Source organism: Littorina saxatilis, linkage group LG4 (assembly GCF_037325665.1).
Source record: "Littorina saxatilis isolate snail1 linkage group LG4, US_GU_Lsax_2.0, whole genome shotgun sequence".
In the NCBI taxonomy this organism is placed as follows: Eukaryota; Metazoa; Mollusca; class Gastropoda; order Littorinimorpha; family Littorinidae; genus Littorina; species Littorina saxatilis.
In genome coordinates, this window is record NC_090248.1 from 61,912,867 (window position 1) to 61,934,721 (window position 21,855).

At 42.2% G+C, this 21,855-nt stretch overlaps 1 protein-coding gene and 1 long non-coding RNA gene across 4 annotated transcripts in view; one reads left to right on the forward strand and one right to left on the reverse strand.

Moving 5' to 3' along the window:
- LOC138965305 (uncharacterized) overlaps positions 1 to 10,059 on the reverse strand; it is a 64,165-nt gene extending 54,106 nt beyond the window's left edge. For both annotated transcript variants that reach the window (XM_070337437.1, XM_070337436.1), the window contains exons 1-2: positions 9,962 to 10,059; positions 9,517 to 9,574 (exon numbers count right to left, since the gene is read on the reverse strand). The gene's annotated coding sequence lies outside the window, so the exon portion shown is untranslated. The remainder of the gene's footprint in view (positions 1 to 9,516; positions 9,575 to 9,961) is intronic.
- On the forward strand, positions 6 to 4,581 carry LOC138965310 (uncharacterized). 2 transcript variants are annotated; one of them, XR_011455404.1, is made up of 3 exons: positions 6 to 407; positions 2,403 to 2,587; positions 3,023 to 4,581. It is a non-coding gene; the product is annotated as an uncharacterized lncRNA (long non-coding RNA). The 2 variants fall into 2 exon arrangements; XR_011455403.1 differs by having other exon boundaries at positions 7 to 407; positions 2,413 to 2,587; positions 3,023 to 4,580.
- Positions 10,060 to 21,855: the final 11,796 nt, after the last annotated feature.

A 21,855-nucleotide genomic window follows, 5' to 3' on the forward strand; every position in this document is an offset into this window, starting at 1 on the left:
TGTGTCAAACATGAAGGCAGTACACTCATGACAGCGGGAAACATTAAAGGAAAAGTCCAAGGTTTAGGGTCACTTTTGATATGTTGACCCTCTTAATTCATCAACCACAAATGCGTGTGTAAAAATGAACACAGAAATCCAAAAAGTATACTTTGACTCGTTTTTGGTTGATCTGAATCGTTCCATCGCGCGCGCAGTCTTGGCTCATGACCTTGTGCACATACGTGTGCTACGTCACGAGCCTTGAACAACAAACATGGCCGGCTCAAGCAGTGAGGAAGACAAGTGGAATACGGACCGGTTTTCAGCCAGCCTGAGGTTTTAGCGTGCCCGTTTGAGCCTCTTCGTCGTCAAAATGCTGGCGAGGCCACAAGGAACAGAGCCAGCATAAGCGGCAATACGAAATGGTATGTGATTCTCTTTGTTGTGATGTTGACACACTACTACTACTAGTCCGTAGTCGCTACCTCTTGCATGCTAGATCGAAGTCAGGTGTGTTTTTCACAGATCAGTTGATGTGCTTCCACAGATCTGTAAGCATGTAAAGATAATTGATTTATGCTATTATTTCAGGCATCTGGTGTTGTTTATTTTCCTATCTTTAATCAAGGATTTCGTCCTTGAACTGCCCAGTTTAGAATAAATGTTTCCACAGTGATGTTCACACGCGACTAAGCTATCCTTATTTTCTCTTGGAATTCTGAGTAATTCTTCAGTCACACAACGAAACATGTAGACAGCAAGTTAACATTGCGCAAAGCCTGTTTCTTGCGGACAAAACTGCAATTATCCTGGTATTTTTATTTGCGACAGTAAGACACTACATGACATCGACACCATTAAACAGTGAAACTTTTTGAAATGGCAGTGGGCTGCTTTCATGTGCTAATACTAATAGTGATCCTGACATTTTTCTTGCGAAACGGTCAAAGGGAAGTAATAAATAAATTTCGTTTGTTAAACGAGCACACGTGATTTCCGATCTCAAACTAGATCTGAAATCATAAGATTTTCTGAGCAGTGGCGAAACGCTGATGGCTAGTATAGTAGTGATATCGCAAGCCGTTTTGGAAGCAAATAAGCACTGTCAGACATAGATGCTGAAACACGATTACAGCAGTTCAAACTTTTTGATCATTGATTTTTAGGAGTACGCAATATCGGACAGTCACACTACAAAAAGACAATGCGTTAGTGCATAGATCGGTATTCTCAAACGTCACGAACAGACAGTACGTTGCTACTATATTATTTTACTGTATTAACAAAACCTCACAGTCCCATTAAAAATGTGTGGTGTGTGCCGAAAAACAACCATATGAGATTCAGTCAGTGGGACCCTGAATCTACCTGGGGTTAAATCGGGTTATAGACTCTCATTGCATGAATTTTCAAACTGAATATACATTACATGTACTACTGTTCGTGTTGTTTTTGTGATCCAGTGCAATTTCTGTGTAGATACCTTAGAATCTCAAGGTAATTTTTGAACGGGGCATACAGATGATACATGTTGCCATGATCACAGAGTGATACGTGTATTTTGCTTAGGCCAAAAAAAAACAAGAAGAGCAAACGCTCGATCGAGTCACTTTCGCAGTTCTGAATATTATATGAGGCATCAGATGGACAGGAAGAAATTGCTATTCACAACACAATGAGTCACGTTCACATAAAATTTGAGCCCGGTCACTTTTATAGTTTCCGAGAAAAGCCCAACGTTAAGTTGTGTGTTGCCGAACAGAAAAGGCTAGTTATCTCCCTTGTTTTTCTGATAACGTTCGTAAAAGGCTACAGATGTAAATACTTTGATGTAAAGAATAATCCTACAAAGTTTCAATCACATCCGATGAACTTTGTCAAAGATATAAAATGTCTAATTTTTCCTTTGACGCTGACCTGTGACCTTGAAAAAGGTCAAAGGTCAACGAAACCATCGTTAAAGTGTAGAGGTCATTGGAGGTCACGACTAAACAAAATATGAGCCCGATCGCTTTGATAGTTTCCGAGAAAAGTCCAACGTTAAGGTGGTGTCTACGGACGGCCGGCCGGACGGCCGGCCGGCCGGACAGACTAACACTGACCGATTACATAGAGTCACTTTTTCTCAAGTGACTCAAAAAATAGGTGTGGTTACGGTAACATAGCCAAAAAAAATAGGGTAGGTAGGTAGGCAATCACTTTTTTTTTTTTTTAAACTTTTTTTTCTAATGTGTACAAATTAAACCTACTTGACAGGGAAATAAGTGTGCGACTCGGGCGCTTTCGCTTTCATTGCGTTTTTTGCACTCGTTTTTTTTTTTTTATTTTTTTTGTTGACAAATGTAATAAAAAGTTATAGGATCGGCCCCTAAAATTAGGGTAGGTCGGGTTACTGTAACCACACCTTTTTTTTTTTTTAGGCCTTATCAGGTGTCAGTGCAGAAACTCCAAGAGGGAACGAAATTCAAATATCTGGAAAACCTGGATGAGGGGATAGACAGCCTAACAGCACATCTTCCTATGTTTGCTCGGACATCTACTACCTTCAAACTGCATACTATGCGTACACACAGGAATATGGACGACTCAACCTTGATCAAAATGGGTAAGTAACACAACACAAACAGATGATTTCCATTATGATAGATTTATTTATCTGAAAGTAAAATTGACAACAGAGTGTACAATTTGTTTTCAAATACGAAAATATCACATTGGGTTAAAAAAGAAAATAAAACACCATCATATATCATTAAAACTATTCTTTATTTCTAAACACATACATATCAGCATAGTTTATTCATGTAAACATCCTCATTTCGGTTCCCAGTCTATCTGAAATCAAGGTAAGATATGCCAACAAAAATAGCGATCACACAGTGCTTCAGCATGAATTTGAAAACCTGCTCTACGTCACATAGACACAGCATGTCTTATGATTCTATCCACCCTCTCCAAACAAACACGTACACGTTTTCTCTTGTACGAATGTCTTAAAAGCTCAAACTAAGCTGCTGTTTTATTCTGTCTTGCTTTGCAGGAAATACAGGCACGTCGCTTACCCATAACAGGCAGCTGGTGCGCTAGCGAGTGGGGTTTCTCGGCAGAAGCATCAGAGTACCATTACCAACCTGTGCAGTCAAAACAATCAGAAATACTTTCCCAAACGGATGAAGAGTGGGGTTCAAACTCCCTGAGCTACAGAAGGCTGAAATATACTTTTACAAATCGTGTGACTGTGTTGAACAGATTCCTGCATGGTTTGAAGATGATACTGGGTTGTCACGTGGTCCGGTACATGGTTCACATTCTGCAACATTTTGTTCCAGACTTTTTTCACTGTTGGTCTACTCCTGCATCAGGTAATCAGTCCATGAGCCGGTCAGCATAGCCTGTGTCCAGTATTGTCCGTTTGCCTGTTGCCTGAAACATGGTTGTTTGGAAGTAACTAACGATCTCTGCACACATTTTAACATGTGAATAATAACAGAAAAAGTTTGTCAAAAGTATACATAGTTTAATTTGCATTTACTTCAAGGCCAGACTTTCTTCTCGTTCATTATTTCTTCATAAAGATTCTGGAAATTAACAAAATGTTTCCCCTATCAAGGCCTCCTAACTTTTTTTTTTAAATGCAGGTCGGTTTGTTGTCATCTGTGCATTACTACCTCTTGCCACCCGTGCGGTCATTGCCACCAGGTATCTCAACAATCAAACCGTCTATACAGGCTTAAAGGCACGTCCTTTTTCAAAACAGGATTGCTCACTACACAGATCTGCGAAGACTTTTACATAGAAAAAAAATCTCTTAACTTGAACATATACCAGGAATAAACATCCTGACTGGTTTTTGGAGCTGGATTTTTTTAGGGAATGTTTTACACGTGTGGCGTTAAAGAAATTAATTCATAAAATTCTACATTCGCAAAGAGAGTACCCATACAGAGTGTTCAGTTCTGGTATTTTTCAAAACGGAAGGATGGCCATATCCCATGTAAAAGCCTGGTAAGATTTGAGATTTTGAACCCAATCGTTTACACGGGAAGGGCTGTCCATTTAAGAGGACGCATCCATGCCTGGATGAGAAATACACTGATAACACAGAAAAAGCACGAGTTTAACCTGCATATTCACAAAACTGGTTCAGAGGCCCGGTAAAGGGAACACATGTTAGTTATTTTAAGAGAACATCACGAAGACCTAATTATTAAATTAAAGCCTTTCTGCACGAATGTACATCTTCTATGAATTATATTCTAAAACGCCACATGTGTAATTCATTCCACACACAAAATCCAGCTCCAAGAAACAGTGAGGATGTTGATTATTGGTATGTGTTCAAGTCGACAGATGATTTTTCCTGTGTAAACTGAGCCTTGGCAGATCTGATATAGTGAGCAAAGACCTGCATTTTTTTAAACGTGTTCAGAGGCATTGAAATGGTTAAACATTTTGTTTATAAATTTAAAGTAGTCTTTATGAAGAAACAAGAAGGGCAAAGCCCATACGACTCACATGCTTTACACATTTTTCCTACCAAAATACATGTGACCTTGACCCAAGGTCAAGGTCATCCAAGGTCATGCAACACAAAGCTGTTAATTCAAGACATAGGAAGTACAATGGTGCTTATTGGCTCTTTCTACCATGAGACATGGTCACTTTTAGTGGTTCACTACCTTATTTTGGTCACATTTCATAAGGGTCAAAGTGACCTTGACCTTGATCATATGTGACCAAATGTGTCTCATGATGAAAGCATAACATGTGCCCCACATAATTTTTAAGTTTGAAACAGTTATCTTCCATAGTTCAGGGTCAAGGTCACTTCAAAATATGTATACAATCCAACTTTGAAGAGCTCCTGTGACCTTGACCTTGAAGCAAGGTAAACCAAACTGGTATCAAAAGATGGGGCTTACTTTGCCCTATATATCATATATAGGTGAGGTATTGAATCTCAAAAACTTCAGAGAAAATGTGAAAAATGTGAAAAATAGCTGGTTTTTAGGCAACATTTATGGCCCCTGCGACCTTGACCTTGAAGCAAGGTCAAGATGCTATGTATGTTTTTTGGGGCCTTGTCATCATACACCATCTTGCCAAATTTGGTACTGATAGACTGAATAGTGTCCAAGAAATATCCAACGTTAAAGTTTTCCGGACGGACGGACGGACGGACGACTCGGGTGAGTACATAGACTCACTTTTGCTTCGCATGTGAGTCAAAAATTAACAATAAGGAAGGCAAATGGGTTGAAATGCAAATTAGATTCCTTTTGACGAACTTTTTATGTTCTTCTTCACGTGTTACATTATGCGTACGTAGATCACAAGATATTTTCGAAAAAAATTCATAGATAAGCCAATCTGCAAACGGACAAAAATTCACAATATTTATGAAGCCAATAAATTTGACTCAAGAACAAAGCTTATGTGTTTGAGGTGATGTGCATGGGTATGAATGTTGAATGAGTCCGTCAAAGATACCCTCCATGTCGCCTTACAGTGGAACCTACCATTAAAATTATACCACCTTAAATTACCTTGCTCTTTCAAATGTACTGCTTAAAGTTAAACTTCTTGAACATGCAACTCTTGCTGTCTACCATAAAGACCATCAGGTCAACAACATACTCGTGAATGTTTCGTGATGGTCTATAATTAAAAATTTCAGAAAATACCCTTTTTTATATTTTTTATTCGGAAGCATACTAACTTTATTTGAAACTACTTCGACAGATATAGTTTTGCATGTTGACAGGAGGTGAGTTACGAAAGAAATTCAATCCATATGTCGCTCAGCACAGAAAGCATAAACGATTAACATGAGTAGAAATGAACTTGTACTTGTTTTCATAATGTATTATTTGGATGGTATCTGTCAAAGACACTTTCTCGTTTTTTGCAAAGCTAGAATAAGGCACTCATTTTCAAAACAAAACAAAAATCTTACGATGAATGGCACGTTGGTTTTCTCCTGTGGTGATTCTGGACAGTAGGAACAGGACTGGTCAACAGTTGCGTTGTGATCACGAAGAACCGGGAAATCTGGAATGGTCACGGTGTCTGTGTCTAGTGACCTGTTCTGACCAGTGGCCGTGAGTGATGATGAAAGGTCTGGAAGTAAAAGAAGAGAGAAAATGAGTGTGAGTATAAATCAATTCGAAAGTATGCTTCTGATCTATACAGTACACTGAACATTTAGACACCCTCTGGAAGTCGTCTGGATGTGTATCCATGTTGTAGCAATTAGACTGGTTTTGCGTCTCTCAGTCAATGCAGAAAGATTAATTCCCTGCACAATTCGTAATCTTCTTGTCTCTAGCATGCAGGTGTCTGTTTAGCTTACCGGTTGCACATCCACCAAAAGTTTAGATCTGGTAAAAATAGCGGATAGTTTGTGTCTGAATGGAATAGATAACGTGACACACGCATTGTCTTACGTGTCCACAACCCTGACTACTTTTTACATTTAGTCAAGTTTTGTTACTCTTACTCTTAGCTCAGCTCAGACCGTTCTGTAACTCTGTAGATCTAGCCTGTGGCGCATCTGTACTCCAGCGAATATCAGCCGGACCCAGACACACTGTTCTGCACCAATTCGTATTCGCTGCGCAGCAAAACAATGTTTACGTATGCATGAAAATAAAAGCATGTACTCTGACCTTCAACGCATTCCTTCTTGTGAGATAATCCGCTGTTCGTATGTCGCCTCGGGGTTTCGATGGCTCGTCGTAACACTGCCCTCTCCGGACTTTTATGAAGGGAAGACACTGCCAGTGGTCAACACATTTGTTTCAGGGATGAAACGCCAACTTTTGTGCTGCAGAAAAATGGCGAAATCTGTGTCCAGAAAGTGCCCGACACTTTGAAATCTGCACGCTTGTGCTGCACACATCTCTTCCATTTCCACAAGAGACTCAGAGTTTTATGAGGGAAAGTGTGCTATGAAATGCCTGGGGACATTGACGAGTTGTTGCAGTTTGCGGCTGCTCTCCACCGAGGCATTCTTTTCGGGCATACAGTGGTGACTTTTCTGTGTGAAAATCAAGCTGGTACTAGTGGTAGAATCAACACAATAACTTGTGACGTCACAGTGCACCGACGTCACAGTGCACCGAAAACCACGTGACCACTACTTGACCCCAGGCGACTTGTCTTGGTTAGCCCCGCAACACTAAATCTTCAACTACAACAACAACAATTTTTTTTCAATTTTTAAAATATTTTTCCAGAGATGTTTGTAACATTTGGCATTCGATTTTCAAGTTTTTAGAGATACTTACAAACCTTGGACTTTTTCTTTAAGGTAGTATTGTCATGAAACATGAAACGTTAATGTAGTATCGTCATGAAACATGTAACGTTAAAGGCACAGTGCAGCTCACAGCCTTCGTTTTGCGTTTTTGTTGCAGCTGAGTGCATTTACAGTTCAAAAATCTTCCTATGGTAGTAAAACAAACCCCAAACTACCCAACGACGACATCTGTGAAGCTCGACAGTTTCTTGTTCACGCGAGTGCATAAATTAACCTATTTATTACGTGGTGTTTGGTCGGAGTTCGATTCAACTGAGTGATTCCGGCCTCGACTTTGTTTTACACAAACTCATGATGACGTCTGACATAGTTTGCTAGTGACGTGTCTTTTTGTGCATGATGTGGTGATCTACCTGATCTAAATTTAGATCCAAAAATAGGTCAAGACCAGCCGGGTCCGAGTACGAAATTAATTCGTAAAAAAATCGCAGTTCTTGACTCTTTGGGTGCAAGTCAATGAAACTTGGTAGTTCTTCTAACGGATAGCTGCCTGAGGTATGACTAAAAGCCCCAGGGGCTCCGTGCACCTGGATTTGACAAGTTCAGTACCTTTAATGTAGTATCGTCATGAAACACGAAACGTTAACTCAGTATCGTAATAAAAAATAAAACGTTAAGGTTTGTTTGTTTGTTTGTTTAACGCCCAGCCGACCACGAAGGGCCATATCAGGGCGGTGCTGCTTTGACATATAACGTGCGCCACACACAAGACAGAAGTCGCAGCACAGGCTTCATGTCTCACCCAGTCACATTATTCTGACACGGGACCAACCAGTCCTAGCACTAACCCCATAATGCCAGACGCCAGGCGGAGCAGCCACTAGATTGCCAATGTTAAAGTCTTAGGTATGACCCGGCCGGGGTTCGAACCCACGACCTCCCGATCACGGGGCGGACGCCTTACCACTAGGCCAACCGTGCCGGTTAAAAACGTTAAGGTAGTAACTAGTATCGTAATGAAGTACCACCATGAACGCTTAAAACTTTAAAGTAGTATCGTAATGAAAACATGAAACGTAAAGGTAGTATTGTCATAAAAACATGAAACGTTAAGGCAGTACCTTCATGAACGCTTGAAACGTTAAGGTGGTAATAAGTAGTAGTATCGTAATACAACCATGAGACTCTACGGCAGTACCATAATGAAAGCATGAAACTTTAAGGTAGTACCGTAGTTAAACTATAACACGTGAAGGTAGTACCGTAAGTAAGGAAAGCATGAAACTTGAAGGTAGTACCGTAAATTAAACAATGACACGTGAAGGTAGTACCGTAAGGAAGCATAAAACATGAAGGTAGTATTAGTAATGTAATGAACCCATCATGAAATGGAAATTTTAGCATCATATAACGTCAAGGTTGTGCCATCATAAGACCATGACACTTAAAGGCAAGTGCCATAATTACAGTTTGAAACGTGAAGGTCGTGGTAGTACCATAATGAGACCTTGGAAAGGAGGTAGCATCATAAAATATAAATGAAGGGTTACCATGAAACTTGAAGGCAGTACCATGAGGAAACCATGGATCATGGAGACAGTACCATATATATATGAAAACCCAAAAACACGAAGGCAGTCCCATGATGAAAGCATAAATCATGTACACAGTACCATATGAAAACCAAGTAACATGAAGGCAGTTCCATGATGAAAGCATCAATCACTGACGGAGACAGTACTGCATGACAACCAAGAAATACGAATTGCACGAATTGCAGTACCATGATGAAACCATGGATCTTGGAAACAGTACCATATAAATATGAAAACCAAGAAACATGAAGGCAGTCCTATGATGAAAGCATGAATTGTGGAAACAGTACCACACGAAAACCAAAACAAATGAGGGCAGTTCATGATGAAAGCATGAATGATGGAGACAGTACCGCATATATATGACAACTAAGAAACATGAATTGCAGTTTCATGATGAAAGCATGAATCGTGGAATTACAACACGAAAATCAAGAAATATGAGGGCAGTTCCATGATGAAAGCATGAATGATGGAGACAGTACCACTTGACAACCAAGAAACATGCAAGGAGGCTCACAGTCCCTCCAGTAAGCTAGCAGGCGCGCACTGAACGCCGTTCTTGGCGTCCTCCGAGTAACAGGCACGTGTCTCAGTCTGTGTGTATGTGTGCACTGTGCGCGTGTGAGAGAAAGTGCGTTCAACAGATATATGTACGTAGTGACACGCACGGCTTACCTGGCAGACACGGTCAGTTCATGACAACGCGACCCAGCCCAGTACAACGCCTCTCCACCTGCACAGGCAAACAACACTTTTCTTCAGTCTCACTGACAATGACATCGGAGCTAAAAGTCAAGTTCTAGTCTGATTGTCACTAAGCTCAGTATAGTCTACTGTAGAGTCTATGTGTAAGGTTTTATATTACAGCAGCAGGCTCTCCAAACTGTGCATCCCGTCGTTCTGTACGCACTGCAGCTAGAACTTAGAAGTCAGAAAAGAAGCGTAAGCTTACTAGATATTCCGTTATTCAACGCCTTCACTAAGTGCTTATGTTCTCAGGAGTACCAAAGGCAGCAAAAAATATGCTTTGGGAACTAAATCCAGTAAGTTAGAACCATGTCTAACGTCAATTATAGTAAATTTCGAAACAAGATTTGGTTAAAAAGATGTAATTTCTTACCTTTGATCCAGTTTCGTCGCTCACTCTATTTGTAAACTGCAACATTTTTGAGGGAGCGGTCATGAGCCAAGTAACGTATTATGTCTGTGACGCACTTTTGGAACGTCAGGTTGACGTCACATATAGTCTTTTTCAGTGTCTGGCTGTGAAGACCTCAAAATTCAGAATCACTTTTTTTTTACATTATTACTATCTAGACAGCATACATGTACATAATTGTATTCCATTAGACTGGGAATCGAGATAAGGCGATGATTTGTGTGTGTGTGTGTGTGTGTGTGTGTGTGTGTGTGTGCAATCTCCCAGCCCTCTTTTCATTAGATATCCCTCCCTCTTTTCATTCAGAAGATAGATTGGGAATCGGTGGTTGTGGTGTGTGTGTGTAGAGCGATGCCCAGACTGGACCAATGTTCATGAAACTTTTTGAGAATTTTTCCATATTGTTCACCCCGAAGGTTTTTTCTTCATTTTTTTTTTCTCGATAAATTTCTTTCATGACACAATATCCTGCTTTTTAAAGAAGTTGTGGCGACATAATTTTTTAATCAAATTTATTGATTTTTTGTCAAACGATCAGTATTTGACTCATTTCAGCTATGAAGCTTATAAATCAATAATTTGATCAATTTATACATTAAAATCGAATACAATTAAAATTTTGATAACTGATTCAGAGGATTGCATTGTACTCTTGATCATTTCCTAAAGCTAACAATACATATAAATATATATATGTCATATTTACTAAACATATACCGAGCAACGAAAGAAACGCGAACAAACTGAGATTCGGCATTGTTTGATTGAAAAAATCACGAACAATTATAGAGTTAGGATTATCAATCCACAAAAGTTTGATGAAGGCATGTTTGACCTAGCTGTTGTGTGATTATTTTGATGCTGCGACTGTTTCAACACACGGGACAAGCAGGTTTCACGTGAAACACATAATGCGCGCTCGTAGCACGTGCAAGTGGAGCAGGAGAAATCTTATGTGTGAGATGTATTCACTGATGCATTAGCAACCAAAAGAGACCATGGCACGCTTGCTGCCAGTCTCACTTTTGAAACAGCCAGGATGCCGAGATTGACACTACCAAAACGCCAGGTCGACTTAAAGCTGGGGATGATCCAGAAGCGCTGGCATGTGCTTTAGACGTGCACATGTCAACAGTCTATTACCTTCAGCAATGTTTTGCTGACAATGACATTGGAAGCACTACAGTTATGCAACGCGGTGGAATATTCGCATTACCTCAATAAGACAAGATCACCAGTTCCTACCACAACGTCTTCGAGATCGATTCCAAAAAGCCACTGACACAACCAGGAACATCATTGGGAACCACCAGTGTCCAATCAGTGGCCAGACAGCGCGATGAAGACTGACTGAGCGAGACCTCCAAAACTTCTGCTCAGCTAGAGGACACCTTCTCCACAAACTCTCCTGTTATGGCATAAACGGCCCCCTACTCAACTGGCTCACGTCGTTCCTCACTAAACGCTCCATGAAAGTTGTACTCGAGGGTACTTCATCCAAATCAACTACAGTAGACTTTGGCGTCCCGCAGGGGACGGTGCTCGGCCCACTACTCTTCCTTGTCCATATTAACGACCTGCCAGCCTCCGTATCGTCCCACGTCCGCTTGTTCGCCGACGACTGCCTGCTCTATAGGGAAATAAACTCCTTCACGGATCACCAATCCCTGCAACAAGACCTCAGACACCTCGAAGAGTGGGCGGTTACCTGGGGCATGCGCTTCAACGCCTCTAAATGCTATATCCTCAGTATAAACAAATCCTCTGACTTCTACTACCAACTGGACAACAGCATCCTCCAAAACGTTAGATCCACACCCTACCTTGGCATTCTCCTCTCAGACGACATGAAATGGAGCCCCCACATTTCTTCTATCACTAAAAAAGCAAACTGCACCCTTGGCTTTCTCCGCCGCAACCTCCAACGCTGCCCGCCTCGTTGCCGTCAGCAGGCCTACCTCTCCCTTGTGCGTCCCGTCCTGGAGTATGGGGCGGTTGTCTGGGACCCCTACCTGAAGAAAGACATTGACTGCATCGAACGCGAACAACGCAAAGCGTCGAGGTTTATCACAGGCGACTTCAGGTCGTCGACCCGGCCCCGGCAGCGTCACCAGACTCCTAGAGAAAACTGGACTCCAACCTCTGCAACAGCGACGTCAACAACTCCGTCTGACGTTCTTCTATAGGTCCAGTTCATTCTTCTTACTCGGCGTGACGTTATCAAAAGGATCGGCTAGCTTTAGCCCTAAGGGGCACAACTCCGCTCATACTCTCTTCGCGCCGCCATATTGGATGCCGTCTTTGTTAGTTTTCTTCATTGCACTCTTGTTCTTTTTGCGTATTTCACTGTGTATGCAGACAAAATGAAGAAAACTGTGCATGCATGAGTCCAAAGGGGATCTGCCTTTTTAACACAACAGCACAACATAAAAAGTAAAGCAAGAATACATTATTATATTCATTTATTTATTCTTTATCTCAAATTACCATGCAGACAGTGCACCAAAATTCACAAGATAAAGCTCTCAAGACAGGCAAATGAGGTACAATGCAGCTCAGGTAACTACTGCAAAGTATAATTTTCAAAGCATCCTATCACAGTGTTCACTCTAAAGGCACAACCGATGGACAATTGTTGACTCAGCGCACTGCACACAGCAAAAAATAACCAGTTATAATCGTCTTCTCCGCTCAGTAACTTCCTTCCAGTTGTCACCCTGATGGTAAACAACTTTAGGGATCCTAAAGTGTGCCTGCTGACTGCAGTTTTTGGCCACACAACGTGTCATTTTCACTTTTGTCGAGTCGCCACCCAACGCTCAAGCACTGTCAGAGATCGTGCAAGGCATCCAACATGGCGGCGGATGACCAATTCCAGAGAGTTACGACCCGTGATTCTCATACCGCGCGCGCCGAGTAGAAATGCTGTTGTTAACTTGAGTTTCTGCAATGGGCCTATAGGGTGGTTGAGGGGCTGGTACCGGCACTACCATCACACCAGTTCTTAACTGAGCAGAAGCAAGGCCGTAAAATCCGGCCAGTGAGACACTCTGACCATCACACATCCGACATCGTCTCACAGTATTCAAGAAACAATTCTAGACCCTATTCAGTGCCCCAAGGCCGCACTGATCAGTTTAGGAACTCCTTTTTTTGTGAAGACGGCACAAGACTGGAATCTACTTGAGGACAATATTGTAACCTCCAAAAGCATTGGCATCTTTAAAGCCAAGCTAGCAGCCGTCCACCACCATTAGGCTGCCGCACTCTCCCCCGCTGCATTTATGCCAGTCTTCTGGTACCCAGCAGCGTAATCATCAAGATCAAGACGTCCTTCCTCGAAGACATGAAGTGGCGCGCCAACAGTTGGCCCAGAATCACCTAACTGGAACTTGTGGCAATAAACAAAACATTGTGTTCCCTGGTATGATGGCCCTTGCTGCATCAATCATGTTTATGAGCTCGCCAGAGTGTGGAGAAGAAGAAGTGAGCGTTATGTTGATGGCTGCATCATTGAACACAATGCCCAGGGTGGACTAAACTTGACGAGATGGTGTGGGGTATAATTTGCCTCAACCAAACTTTCGGACCTGTGCTTTTCCACAATCTTGGTCCTGGTCGGGAAAATGGTATCAACTAATGCATCCACTTCACGAGGCGCCGATGTCAGACAGTCATCAACGCCAGCGGGGGTCATACGCACAATGACCTTCCGGCGGGTTTTGCGTTGCCCAGGACAACAAAGAACGATCCCATACCGAAGTAGAGTGTTATATGAACATCTCACCTTTATTTCGATTCGTTTCAATGTCAGGTATTTTAGCTATGCAATTTTCAAATGCAAAGTAAACTTATTTCCAAAGAGAAGTCGCGTTTCTTTTGTTGCTCGGTATAATTATGTTCAAAATGAAAGAAAATCGGTTCTATGTTGGCATGCTTTGCGGAGCCTTGCGTGACCCGTCTCGGTTTTTGGGGAGCCAAGCCTTTACTCGCCTTGGTCATACTATTCCCGGGTTTTTAATGTTGATCATTTAGTTTCAGGCCGACGTCGACTCGTTTCATTTTGTCGATAAAATATTTTGGAGGATCATATCCGCCCACCTAGAAAAAGTTGAGGCCCCACTGGGGCGACCGCATTAATCACTTCTATTGACATTTTAGTCAAAGTCTTTAACGGGGACCGGACAATGGGTTTGCATTACAGCATGAAAGCTTAAAATTAATATTGTTTGATTCATTTGTTAATCAAATTTTGCTTGAAAAGAAAACTGCAATAACAGACGTTGTTCCATTATTTGGGGGTATAGACCGCCTTATGTTCCATTGTTTGGGGGTATAGACCGCCTTATGTTCCATTGTCTATCAGTATGAACCGCCAAATGTTCCATTGTCTATGGACCGCCAAAGGCAACTGTCCCATTGTCTGTGGGTATATGGACTGCCAAAGGCAACTGTCCCATTGTCTGTGGGTATATGGACCGCCAAAGGCAATTGTCCCATTGTCTGTGGGTATATGGACCGCCAAAGGCAAATGTCCCATTGTCTGTGGGTATATGGACCGCCAAAGGCAACTGTCCCATTGTCTGTGGGTATATGGACCGCCAAAGGCAAATGTCCCATTGTCTGTTGGTATGGACCGCCATATGCTCCATTGTCTGGGGGGTATATGGACCGCCAAAGGCAAATGTCCCATTGTCTGTTGGTATGGACCGCCATATGCTCCGTTGTCTGTGGGTATGGAGCACCACATATTCTATTTTCTGAGTATAGACCGCCAAATGTCTGAGCACCTACTGAATGTTCCATTGTCTTTTTGTATGGACCCCCAAAATAATTTCCAATATTGTCTGTGAACCTCAATTTTTTTCTCTCCAGAATGAGTATTAAAACAAATTCAGAAAATAATTGCTCAATTGTGTTAGGAAATCTAAACTTTGTGTGTGTGTGTGTGTGGCCTTACTACAGTGGTACCTGTAACAATAGGCCTCTCGAATATGCTACAATGGTACCTGTAACAATAGGCCTCTCTACTGAGGTACAGTGGTACCTTTAACAATCGGCCTCTCTACTGAGGTACAGTGGTATCGTTAACAATATGTCTTTCTACTGTGGCACAGTGGTACTTATAAGAATTGGCCTTTTTACTGTGGTACGGTGGTACCTGTAAAAATAGGCCTCTACTGTGGTACAGTGGTACCTGTAACAATAGGCCTCTCTACTGTGGTACAGTGGTACCTGTAAAAATAGGCCTCTACTGTGGTACAGTGGTACCTGTAACAATAGGCCTCTCTACTGTGGTACTGTGGTACCTGTAACAATAGGCCTCTCTACTGTGGTACAGTGGTACCTGTACAAATAGGCCGCTCTACTGTGGTACAGTGCTACCTGTAACAATTGGCCTCTTTACTGTGGTACCTGTAACAATAGGTCTCTCTACTGTGGTACAGTGCTACCTGTACAATTAGGCCGCTCTACTGTGGTACAGTGCTACCTGTAACAATTGGCCTCTCAAATGTGGTACAGAAGTAATGTAACAATTGGCCTCTTTACTGTGGTGCAGTGGTACCTGTAACCATTGGCCTCTCTACAGCGGTACATGTAACAGTAGGATTCTCTACTGTGGTACAGTGGCACCTGTAACAATAGGCCTCTCTACTGTGGTACCTGTTACAATAGGCCTCTTTAATGTGGTACAGTTGTACCTGTAACTATAGGCCTCTCTACTGTGGTATGGTGGTACCTGTCACAATTATTATTATTATTATTATGGAGAGCTTATAATTATATAGCGCGAACCACAACTGTGCTCTCCGCGCTTTACATATTAATTTCTGCCATTTGAAATGGGTCTCTCTACTGTGGCACAGTGGTACCTGTTGCAATAGGCCTCTCTACTGTGGCACAGTGGTACCTGTTGCAATAGGCCTCTCTAATGTGGCACAGTGGTACCTGTTACAATAGGCCGCTCTACTGTGGCACAGTGGTACCTGTTACAATAGGCCTCTCTACTGTGGCACAGTGGTACCTGTTACAATCGGCCTCTCTACTGTAGCACAGTGGTACCTGTTACAATAAGCCTCTCTACTGTGGCACAGTGGTACCTGTTACAATAGGCCTCTCTACTGTGGCACAGTGGTACCTCTTACAATAGGCCTCTACTGTGGCACAGTGGTACCTGTTACAATAGGCCTCTCTAATGTGGCACAGTGGTACCTGTTACAATAGGCCGCTCTACTGTGGCACCTGTTACAATAAGCCTCTCTACTGTGGCACAGTGGTACCTATTACAATAGGCCTCTCTACTGTAGCACAGTGGTACCTGTTACAATATGCTTCTCTACTGTGGCACAGTGGTTCCTGTTACAATAAGCCTCTCTACTGTGGCACAGTGGTACCTGTTACAATAGGCCTCTCTACTGTGGCACAGTGGTACCTGTTACAATAGGCCTCTCTACTGTGGCACAGTGGTACCTGTTATAATAGGCCTCTCTACTGTGGCACCTGTTACAATAGGCCTCTCTACTGTGGCACAGTGGTACATGTTACAATAGGCCTCTCTACTGTGGTACAGTGGTACCTGTTACAATAGGCCACTCTGGTACCTCTTACAATAGGCCTCTCTACTGTGGCACAGTGGTACCTGTTACAATAGGCCTCTCTACTGTGGCACAGTGGTTCCTGTTACAATAGGCCTCTCTACTGTGGCACAGTGGTACCTGTTACAATAGGCCTCTCTACTGTGGCACAGTGGTACCTTTTACAATAGGCCTCTCTACTGTGGCACAGTGGTACCTGTTACAATCGGCCTCTCTACTGTGGCACAGTGGTACCTCTTACAATAGGCCTCTCTACTGTGGCACAGTGGTACCTGTTACAATAGGCCTCTCTACTGTGGCACAGTGGTACCTGCTACAATAGGACTCTCTACTGTGGTACCTGTAACAATAGGACTCTCTACTGTGGCACAGTGGTACCTGTTACAATAGGCCTCTCTACTGTGGCACCTGTTACAATAGGCCTCTCTACCGTGGTACCTGTTACAATCGGCCTCTCTACTGTGGCACAGTGGTACCTGTTACAATAGGCCTCTCTACTGTGGCACAGTGGTACCTGTTACAATAGGCCTCTCTACCGTGGCACCTGTTACAATCGGCCTCTCTACTGTGGCACAGTGGTACCTGTTACAATAGGCCTCTCTACTGTGGCACAGTGGTTCCTGTTACAATAGGCCTCTCTACTGTGGCAGTGGTACATGTTACAATAGGCTTCTTTACTGTGGCACAGTGGTACCTGTTACAATAGGCCTCTCTACCGTGGTACCTGTTACAATAGGCCTCTCTACTGTGGCACAGTGGTACCTGTTACAATCGGCCTCTCTATTGTGGCACCTGTTACAATAGGCCTCTCTACTGTGGCACAGTGGTACCTGTTACAATAGGCCTCTCTACTGTGGCACAGTGGTACCTGTTACAATCGGCCTCTCTACTGTGGCACCTGTTACAATAGGCCTCTCTATTGTGGCACCTGTTACAATAGGCCTCTCTACTGTGGCACAGTGGTACCTGTTACAATCGGCCTCTCTACTGTGGCACCTGTTACAATAGGCCTATCTACTTACAGGATACCTCCAAATAACAGACACCTTTTTTACTCACATTAAAAACTTTGCTAAAGTCTAATAACCAAAGCGAAGAAAGCGCTCGAAATGCATACGACATGCGATGATGTGTAATGGAGTAAGCGATAGTTATGCCGAACCAATCTCCTGGCACCTGAGAGAATAACAAGCGACTTTCATCCTCATTTCATGTTCATTTCAATGCTTGTTATTCTCTCAGGTGCCGGGGGATTGGTTCTGTTTAACTCTGGTTTACTCAATTACACATGTCGTATGCATTTAGAGCTCTTACTGCCCTTTGGTTATCTGATCTCTGAAGAGCTCTGTCTCATTTGTTCAAGATTCTCTTGCAAGGACGCCTGTGATGTTAGACAAGTGCGTGGGTCACATTAGGCCACACAAAAAAAAAGTCTGTTTACGGTATTCCGACCGACCCTATTTTTTCGCGTGACCCTAGACTTTTTTTTGGCATTTGGGGGAGAGAAAAAAAAGTCTGTTTTTTGGCAAAATAGCTTAAACATATGTTTTTTTGGAGAAAAAAAAAAGGAAAAAAAACCCCCGACCTACCGACCCTATTTTTTTGGGCCTATGTTACAGTAAACAGACTTGTTTTTGGGAGGGGGGGGGGGGGGGCAAGGGTGCCATAACACTACTCTACCTCTGGAATTGTGGAAAATTAAACAGAAAACTGAAAAGGTAGCAACTTACTTTCTTTCTTTCTTTGGTGTTTAACGTCGTTTTCAACCGTGCAAGGTTATATCGCGACGGGGAAAGGGGGGATGGGATAGAGCCACTTGTTAATTGTTTCTTGTTCACAAAAGCACTAATCAAAAAATTGCTCCAGGGGCTTGCAACGTACATGTAGTACAATATATGACCTTACTGGGAGAATGCAAGTTTCCAGTACAAAGGACTTAACATTTCTTACATACTGCTTGACTAAATTCTTTACAAACATTGACTATATTCTATACAAGAAACATTTAACAAGGGTAAAAGGAGAAACAGAATCCGTTAGTCGCCTCTTACGACATGCTGGGGAGCATGGGGTAAATTGTTCCCCCTAACCCGCGGGGGGTAAAGGTAGCAACGCTGATTGCCACCCAGTAAGGGATACTATTATTAGAACAATTATTCTTAATATGGACCTGGACAAAAATATCAGGTAGTCATTGATGAGTGCTGGCAGATGTTTCTTTCCTGAGAATAACAACAACAACACACACACACACACACACATTAAAACAAGTTTCTTGTTTTGTGAATTTTTATTGAGCATGGCTGCCATTGAAACAGTATTGAAAAAGAAAAGCCAGAAAAACATCATGGACCCACAACGTCAATTTTGGCACAACAAACAAACCTGTTGGTCATGGAAGGTGCACTGATAATACCATAATATCAAGGTTAAAAGGATCAATCCTAGCTAAGCTCACCATCCTGCACATCAACACACGTCTCTTCAGCTTTTTACATAGGGCAAGGCCATCCATCCATGTGGACCTATGCCAACATTTTTCTTCTTCTTTGTTCGTGGGCTGAAACTCCCACGTACACTCGTGTTTTTTGCAAGAGTGCATGGGTCTTTATGTGTATATAACCGTTTTTACCTGCCAATGAGGCAGCCATATACTGCTGTCAGGGGATGCATGCATGCTTGGTATTGTGTGTGTGTCTATAACCCACTGAACCCCGACATGGATAGCAGGATCTATTTCATGCGCACTTGAATTTGTGCTTAAGTGTACACAGGAAGGGGGATAAGGCACTTTGACCTGGGAGATCAGAAAAATCTCCACCCTTAACCCACCAGGCGTGGCCTAGATTCGAACCCACGACCTTCCGCTAGGGAGGCCAGCGTCTTATCCACTAGGCCACTGCGTCCGTCTTAGTCAACATTCTACATCTCACCTGCTTCCCGTGGAGAGAAAGAACTTTGTGACAAATCAATTTACAGATGGAAGCTGTAATGATATGATGTATGTGTAGTATGACACTCACACACATAAACAGCACTGTGAAGGCATGTATACAAATGATTATACTGTATTGAAGATAAGACTAAAAGGTAAGGTTAAACACAAGCACAAAGTAGAGAGTACTGAAGCAAGAGACTGTTCACTGCAGACTGCTGCAGAGGCAGGGCTAAGCTGAGGCTGGCGGCATGTGTGGCCAGGCAATGTGGATAACCGTGCAGACTAGTGAGCAGATATCGCTACAGAAGATGGTGTCAGTATATAACAACACTAATCTGTCACACAAAAACCAACCTGCATACACAGTATTGAGTATAGCCAGGCTGTTTATTTTAGGTATGTGTCTAAGTGGAGGGATGACCTTATCCCATGTGAATGTCTGGACACATCTGAGATGGCTAGCATAATGGTTTACAAAGGAAGAAAGGATTGCTTCACAGGCTGCACATGCTAACAATTGCTGAAAGCTACAGGCAGATTCAGCACCTGTATGCTTGTTTGTTTGCTTAACGCCCAACCGACCACGAAGGGCCACCTGTATGCTGAACACAATTGCTTCTCCAATAAGCAATGCACAACAACAATGTGTGTGTGTGTGTGTGTGTGTGTGTGTGTGTGTGTGTGTGTGTGACGGTGTGTGTGACAGTGTGTGTCTCTACACTCATTGCCTATTTGCCTTAACATTCCTGACAATTAATGAAAAACTGTGATAACGCAGTCTGTGTTAATGACACGCTGCTAGTAACTCACCTACCCCACTCTCTTCTTGCCTATGAGAGTAACAAGGACATCTTACACTACACATCGCAAATCACATCATCACATGGAGAGAAAAACAATTCTGCTAACTATGACCTGCAACTCATGATTTTTGCTCCGAAACCCTTCATCACTTTTTTTGTGGGGAAATACATTTTGAAGAGCTAAAAAATGCTTGTACCTACCAACTGTTTGTAAGTAAGGTGTTCACTGATCTTGTTTACTGGAAGTGTCTAGAAACTTACGGGTAAAAATAACAAGAAGGGCAAAGCCCATACGACTCACATGCTTGACCTTGACCTTTACATGACCTTGACCTTCAGCTAAACCTAGCAATGACATCATACACTAAGAACTGCTTTACACATTTTTCCTACCAAAATACATGTGACCTTGACCCAAGGTCGGACTTCGGTATTGCATTTCAGCTTGGTGGCTTAAAAATTAATTAATGACTTTGGTCATTAAAAATCTGAAAATTGTAAAAAAAATATTTTTTTTATAAAACGATCCAAATTTACGTTCATCTTATTCTCCATCCTTTTCTGATTCCAAAAACATATAAATATGTTATATTTGGATTAAAAACAAGCTCTGAAAATTAAAAATATAAAAATTATTATCAAAATTAAATTTTCGAAATCGATTTAAAAACACTTTCATCTTATTCCTTGTCGGTTCCTGATTCCAAAAACATATAGATATGATATGTTTGGATTGAAAACACGCTCAGAAAGTTAAAACGAAGAGAGGTACAGAAAAGCGTGCTATCCTTCTCAGCGCAACTACTACCCAGCTCTTCTTGTCAATTTCACTGCCTTTGCCATGAGCTGTGGACTGACGATGCTACGGGTATACGGTCTTGCTGCGTTGCATTGCGTTCAGTTTCATTCTGTGAGTTCGACAGCTACTTGACTAAATGTTGTATTTTCGCCTTACGCGACTTGTTAGTATCTCAGCTCACCCTTGATTTACCAGGACTATCAAATAAGATTGTCTGGGCAGACTGACTAGCACCCATGGGACTTAAGGCAATGTGCGGCAGTGATTTTGCTAACATTGTGTCATTTGGACCATTTTTCGATTTTTGCAAAATTACACTGTATAGAATACATGTCTACTTTAAAGCTTTGAGTTCATCACTTAACATTGGAATACCAATAAGCTGGCCCAAACTGCCAGACTGACTAGCACCCAAGGAACTTAAAGCTAAGTGTTCATTGTACCATACCAGCTTGCAAAATCACTAGAAAAACAACAATGTTTGCTTCATAAATGCATCTTTGGTCAATATTGTAAATTACAGAGGACAGAATTGGTGTGCTGTACCGTATTTGACGGATTACAAGACGCACCGTTTTATAAGCCGCAACCCCGACTTTGAAAAAAAAAATTGGGACGAGCCACAAATAGGCCGCATCACTATATTAGCCGCCGTCAAAAAAATATATAATCAGATCGTGTCAATCAATCAAAACAACCAGGCAAACGAAAGTATGGTA